Source organism: Chaetura pelagica, unplaced genomic scaffold (genome assembly GCF_000747805.2).
Source record: "Chaetura pelagica isolate M959 unplaced genomic scaffold, ChaPel_1.0 scaffold800, whole genome shotgun sequence".
Classification (NCBI taxonomy): domain Eukaryota; kingdom Metazoa; phylum Chordata; class Aves; order Apodiformes; family Apodidae; genus Chaetura; species Chaetura pelagica.
In genome coordinates, this window is record NW_009951909.1 from 96,054 (window position 1) to 103,562 (window position 7,509).

Sequence of the window (7,509 nt, forward strand, 5' to 3'; positions counted from 1 at the left end):
GAGAGAGAGAATGAGGGAGAGAGACTTTGGGTCAATGCTGTCATGCTAGCAAGATGTCAGGATTTCTGTCAACAGTGTATAGCAAATGACCCTAGGAATGTGATGTAATAGAGTATGATACAACATTTCATAGCTCTTCTCACCATATTTAAGAGATGTTCCTGAAGCCAGAATTTATAACATTCATCAATATTAGGTTGTACTAGTCAATATGCACAAAGCCACAATAATTTAACCAATTAAAGCAACCTATACTCCTTGGAGAAGGCTATACCTTTTTAAACAAAAACCAAATTAATTTCACATATACTCAGCATTTGTGTTATAGTAATGAGATGTTAGAAAACGTACCAAACACTTGAATCCCATGCACTAAATCAAATTTTACACTTAATTAAATTGTTGGGGTTTTAATTTATGAATCCTCTAAAGGAAAGACAGGCTTGAAGAAAAAGCAGTAGAAGATTTAGTGTCATGAGTCCTGTAAAATTCTTATTTCTTCATACAAGCCAATGAAAGTTCCTGCGAGTCAAGGTAGACACTCCATCCCTCAGCTTTTTCATACCAAGAAAGAGAAAAGTCCAAGCCCTTTGGGGACAAACATGGGGCTTGAGCCACACTTGTACAAGTCATGACATCATTTCTATCTCTATTAAACTGTAGAGCTAACCTTTCAGGTTATTTTCTGTATGTGCTCTACCTACCACAGTGAGGAACAGCTTCAGTCTCCAGGACTACTAGATTGGTGCTACATGAACAAGTTGTTCAGTCAAAAAGTGAGTTTCACTTAACTTTAATGAGGCCCTAAAACTAACATCTACTGTCAAAGTAATCATGGTGAGATACATGAAGCTAAACTAAAAAACTGATTATTTTAAAGTTTCAAACATTTCCTCTTGTGAGGAAATTCTAACAAATTATAATTTTCAAGCCATATTTTAAAAGAAAGAAAAAAGTATTAATTGTAAAGAATCACAAATGAAAGTGGGCCATCCGATAGCTGAGTATATTTATTAATTCTGCTCTTAAAAAAAACCCCATACAAAACAAAGCTTTGCCAAACACTTAAAAAAACTCACCTCGAATTTCAGGAGAGAATCGAGCTGAATGGCGAGACACAAAAAGTTTCAGTTCTTGATCCAAGATGCGTTCAATCAAATTTGTGTCCCATGATCGGATTCCTAAAATTCAAAATGCAAAACACATCTAGCTTGATATATGAGCACTGGAAGTTTTAATTTATTATTTCTCCATTTGCATTAATGTCATTTGTCTACTTGTAAATTCCATAATAAACCTGTCTTCCTTTCAAGCCACACAGCTATACTTCGCAAAGTGCTGAGTGCTCAGAAGAAGCACTTTTGACAGGGATCAGTCAGAAACAAGAGAAAATCTACCTTTCCAAAAGATAACAAGCCTTTAAGGCCCCTGCTTTAGGACTCCTGGTTCCAACATTCTAGTATCCACATTACGAGAAGTTATTGACATCCTGGACTTGACTTTAAAATAGCAATACACTGATTTACAAAACTGAAAAGAGTGAAACACTCAGGAGATAAGTTTGCCCTATTGCAAAACCATTGTATTTGTCCCCCTGAGAATCACAGAATGTTAGGGACTGGAAGGAACCTCCGAAGATTGAGTCCAACTCCCCTGCCAGAGCAGGACCAAAAAAACTAGGGCAGATCACTCAGAAAGGCATCTAGACAGGTCTTGAAAGTCTCTAGAGAAGGAGGCTCCACAACCTCTCTGGGGAGCCTGTTCCAGTGCTCTGTAACCATCACAGTAAAGAAGTTCTTCTTCATGTTGAGGTGGAACTTCCTGTGCTCAAGTTTGAATCTATTGCCCCTCGTGTCCTATCACAGGGCACAAGTGAAAAGAGGTTGTCCCTGCCTTCTTGATGTCCAGCCCTCATGTATTTATAGACATTAATTAGATTCCCCCTCAGTCTTCTCCTCTCTAGACTGAAAAGCCCCAGGTCTCTTAGCTTTTCCTCATAAGGCAGGTTTTCCAGTCCCTTAATCATCCTCGTAGCCTTCCATTGGACTCTCTCAAGTCCCTCTTGAACTGGGGAGCCCAGAACTGGACGCAATATTCCAGGTGAGGTCTCACCAGGGCTGAGGGGGAGGAGAACCTCCCTTGATCTGCTGGACACACTCCTCCTAATGCACCTCAAGATACCACTGGCCTTCTTGGCCACAAGGGCACATTGCTGTCCCATGGATAACTTGTTGTCTACCAGGATTCCAAAGTCCTTCTCCATGAAGCTGCTTTCTAGCAGATCACCTCCTAGCCTGTACTGGTGCATTTTGCTGTTCCTTCCCAGGTGCAGGACTCATTAGGTTCTTCTTTTTCCAGCTCTCCAGACTGTCCAAGTCTCACTGAATGGCTGCACAGCCTTCAGGTGAATCAGCCAATCCTCCCAGCTTCATGTCATCAGCAACTTGCTGAGAAGACTGTCTGTCCCATCATCAAAGTCATTGATAAAGATGTTGAACAGGACTGGACCCAGCACTGATCCCTGAGGGACTCCACTAGTTACAGGTCTCCAGCTGGACTCTGCACCATTGACCACCAATCTTTGGGCTCTATTGTGCAGCCAGTTCTTAATCCATCTCACTGTCCCTTCTTCTATCCCACATTTCCTGAGCTTGCTCATGAGGATGTTATGGGAGACTGTGTCAAAAGCCTTGCTAAGGTCAAGGTAGACTACATCCACTGGTCTCCCTGCATCTCTCCATTCAGTCACAACATCATAGAAGGCTATCAGATTAGTCAAGTATGATTTCCCCTTGGCAAATCCATGCTGACTATTCCTGATAATCTTCTTCTCTTCCATGTGCTTAGAGATTATCTCCAAAATGAGCAGTTCCATCATTTTTCCAGGAATGGAAGAGAGGCTGACCAGTCTATATTTTCCTGGATGTTCCTTCTTGCCCTTTGTGAGGGACCAGCCCTCAGGACCTATACTTGCTGGAATTAGTGTGGAAACCCCATTGTAACCCCTAAACAAAATCTTGTTTGCATCCCAAAAGGCCTGCCTGAGAGGATGGAGATTGCACTGATGGTCTGCATATGGGCCTGCAAGCCTGCAGGTACAGCGAATGGAATGGAGGGGCAGAGGGGGCGGAGGTCCACTCCAGCTGCTCAGGCTTATGACTCAAACACACTTGCCTATAAAACAGGGGGCTGCAATGGTGGGCTTGGGGAGCCTCACTAATACCAGCTCTCCCCCGTTGGCTGGCCTAATGCTGGATCCAGGACTGGTGATTTTCTATTATCTATCTCTCTAAACTTTTCTTCTCTCTCTCTTCCTTCCTAACATCATTAAGTAATGCAAGGCCTAACCATGATTTTTTCTCAGGTTGTGCAGCTTAAACATATATGTATTGTACTCTTGTGATCTAATTGTCAGCCTAAGATAATAACTGAAGTATCCGTATTCCTTCTATAGCTTTGAGTAAACCTAATATTCAAATACAGACTGTGAGTGTCATTTCACCTTAATCTGATCAAGGGGTATTGGACAGTCGAGCATTTCCTCAGACCGTGACATTTTAATCACTCTCCCTGGAAGGGCCAGGTCTGAGACAAAGGTTGGATCCAGCTGCACCTAGGCTCCTTTCTGAGAAGGAGTTTAGAAAGCAAGAGGGTCTGATCTGAATCTCCCTGGGTTGCCCTGCTTGGGTCATGACACCCTTTTTGAAGATTGGAGTGACACTGGACTTCCTCCAGTCCTCAGGCACCTCTCCTGTTTGCCACGATCTTTCAAAAATGATGGAGTGGTAGAGCAATAACATCAGCCAGCTCTCTCAACACTCTTAGCTGGATCCCATCAGGGCCCATGGACTTGTGCATATTTAATTTGCATAACTGATCTCTGACCCACTCTTCATTGACTAGTGGAGAGTCTTCCCTCCTCCAGGCTTCCTCCCATATATCCAGGGTCTGAAGTTCATAAGGGCTGGTCTTAGTAAAGACTGAAGCAAAGAAGGTATTCAACAACTCTGCCTTCTCTGCATCTTCTGTTATCAGGGCTCCCACCTCATTCAGCAGTGGGCTCATTCAGCCCACATTTTCCCTAGTCTTCCTTTTACTACTGATATATTTGAAGAAGCTGTTTATTCTCCTTTACTTCCTTTGCCAGTTTAAGTTCTAAGAGGGCTTTGGCCTTTCTTGTTGCCTTCCTACATACTCTAACAACATTCCTATAGTTCTCCCAAGTGACAAGTCCCTTCTTCCACGAACTGTAAATTTCTTTATTGCACGAGACTTTCTTCAGAAGATCCTTGCTTATCCATGCAGGACGTTTACCACCTCTACCTGATTTGTTACTCAAAGGAATGCACCTATCTTGGGCTTGGAGGAAGTGGTATTTAAAAAATGACCAGCTTTCCTGGGCTCCCTTTCCTTCCAGAGTCTTGGGATTCCTGCAAGTAGATCTTTGAAGAGTACAAAGTTAGCCCTACAGAAGTCCAGGGTTGGACTGCTTCTTCCTTGTAAAATACTGAACTCCACCATGTCATGGTCACTGTCACCAAGGCTATTCCCAACCTTAATGTCCCCAACCAGAACTCCTTTATTTGTTAATACAAGGTCCAACAGTGCACCTCTCCTCGTTGGTTCCTCCACTACCTGCATTAGAAAGTTATAATTGATACACTGCAAGAGCCTTTTGGACTGAACATGCTTTGCTGTGTGGGCTTTCCAGCAAATATGAGGATGACTGAAGTCACCCATAAGTACTAAGGAGTATGACCTAGAGAAAAAAAGATGGCATCACCTAGCATGTTGCAAATTCGTATTCAAATACAAAGTATTACATTTCCGACTCCTCCATTCAAATATTTGAAGCATCCCATAATTTAAATTAAAATTTAAGTAATATTTTATTTATGAAATATCAAAATTCTAGCTTTGACATTTTAATATGCTACACTTGATCTTTTTCTTTTAAAGAATAAACATCACATCTCTATTCCCTACCATTTTTCCCTCAGCTACTTAGAAAGTGAGACACTTGACACATATATGATCATAAAATATATTATTTAAAAATATATTATTCAAAAATATATTTTTAGGGATTGAAATTATACCAGTGTAAAAAAAAAATAAAAAAAAATAAATCACTGCAGCCAAAAACCAAATTTATAGTTTCCTACTATAAGATTTTTATATCTAAATTTAAAAAAAAGCCCAAACACAGAACCACAAAAAACCTCGCAAGTTAATATGAGAACACGCTTTAATTTTTTTTTAGTTTTCTTGTTTTATTTTGTAAATAATGAGCAGGCGGTTGCACTACTGGTAAGTCTAGGCACTGCTGTGATTTTAAACACCAACACTATAGTGATTTTTGGCTTTTTTCCTAAAGGAATATAATTAGAGTTACACAAATTAGCTGGCAAATGCAGAAGGAACTGCAGGTGGGGAAGTGTCTAGTGGCCATTAAGTAGCTGCCATTTGAAACTAAATACATTTGGAAATACAGTATTGCCTGTGTGTTTCATAACCACTCAAGAGAAAAATAACTGAACTACAACCAGCCACCTCCACTTTGAGTTATGCATCATTGTTTAGAGGCATAAGCAGTGAATCTCTTCTGTAAGTCTCCTTACTTTCATTTCTCAAAAAACTCTTGGCCATATGGTGCATCTTTGGAGCATAGTTTTGGCAGATAAATACAGCTCAGCAGGCTTTAACATTTTCCAGATGTTGGAATATTTGAGATCAAGAAAGTAAAGATGATCTAATACCACATATGTATAGCACATATGAAAACTGACTGACTGACATTGATCACAAAGCTGAATTAATGAGTACTGAGCTTCAAGAAGCTAGAAGATAAATGGGCCTCTGACAACAAGCTTGTGTGGGGAGACTACAAAGCTTTCCAGAGGTCAATTAGGCAATATGATTCAGCAGTCCTGCTAATGATAGGATCTGTCCACCTAGCTGCTTTTATCATTAATCCAAATTTGCAGTAGGGTCAAGATTCCAATTAGGCATAGTGAGACTGCTGAGCCAGGCAATGTCCAAAATACAGGACTCAAAGTGAAATAAATAACAAGCAAAAAAAAGCCTAGACATACCACATACACAGTAGTCCTAGAAGCTGAAGTTGGGATTTGGATAGAATAACCCAAATCTGCAGCTGCATGATTCAGCATCCTGGATGCAAAAATTATGCATATACATTATAATGTAGTATAATGTATTATATACATTATATAACCAAATCAGGTTTGGGTAGAACTGAGGCAATTCTGGAACTAAAATCCAAGGTCAATCCAATGATGTATATCATTAGCAGCATGGAACTAACTACTGTAAGTGTGACTGAACTGGCCCTATTTCTTTCTGCAGGCTTAGGAGTGCAATGCCACTAGACACAGGACTTATCAGACAGCAGAAAGGGCACACCCCGTGGCATCTGTCAAATCACTGTAAAAATCTTGAAGCTTTCTCTTCACTCCCTCCTTTTTTGGTGGGTGGTGGGTTAGAGGATTGCCTCCTTAGCAAAGTGACATCCTAAATGTAATTATTGAAAATACAACTTGCCGCACCATTCCCTCTTCATGATATAGTAAAAAATTACTCTGCATTCCACCAGGTTGCATAGCTTCATGCCACTTATGTGTTATCAGCAGATGTTTTCTTTGACATGTTGTGTTGCAGTTCAACACATGAATCCACACTTTTCAGTGATGGTACTTAGGAGATGTACCAGAGAAGACAGTGAGGCAGTTATCAAGAACCCTAAACACATTTAAGACTCTGTTGAGAACAAAGGTTGAAAGTAGTAATTTTTTCCAGACTACAGTATACTTTCCAATGAGAAGGAGATTAGCGAAGGCCATATTTCCTCATACAGATAGAGCTTCAGACTCCCAGCATACTCATCCAGAACAATGCACCTCAAAATTTGATCAATTTTTTTTCCTAGCAGGTAAAATCTCAATAAGATCATCTGACACCGGGACCAGTGAGGTGATGTCTAATCCAAAATTATTAATAAAAAGGCCGAAGTATTCCCTCTGAATATCTAAAACTCTAAGTGGGTGTTATGTTTAGTGGCAAGAGGTAGCAGCAACAGACCCAAGTAGCAGCAACTATACAATAGAAGCTTCAAAAAGAGATTGAAGAGCATTTCTTCAGAGGAAGAATGACATCAAATGTCTTGAGGGCAAACGGTTTATCCATTTGCTTTATAAATTTTAGTAATTTAAATGCAGCCAATTTACTTCTGACACGACCAAAAATTAGATAGCATTAGGAAAGTGTAATGCTGAAGAGGCTCTGAATGACAAAGCATCTGCCCTTGGTACTTCTCTCTAGGAGACAATGGTAGCAATAAAGATTAACATGTCACGGGTGAAGCTGGCTAGCTGTGATGAGGCAGCCCTTTACCACAAGCATTCATTAAAAAAGAATCAAGAGAAACAGCCAACTAAAGAAAAAATAGTTAAGAAAACAACAGAGGCAAATGAAGTCTTAACTGAACTG

The 7,509-nt window shown here is 40.3% G+C and overlaps 1 protein-coding gene across 1 annotated transcript in view; it reads right to left on the reverse strand.

The window, feature by feature from the left end:
* LOC104385546 (microtubule-associated protein 1B-like) overlaps positions 1 to 1,179 on the reverse strand; it is a 79,721-nt gene extending 78,542 nt beyond the window's left edge. The window contains exon 1 of the mRNA XM_009994017.1: positions 1,080 to 1,179. The gene's annotated coding sequence lies outside the window, so the exon portion shown is untranslated. The remainder of the gene's footprint in view (positions 1 to 1,079) is intronic.
* Positions 1,180 to 7,509: the final 6,330 nt, after the last annotated feature.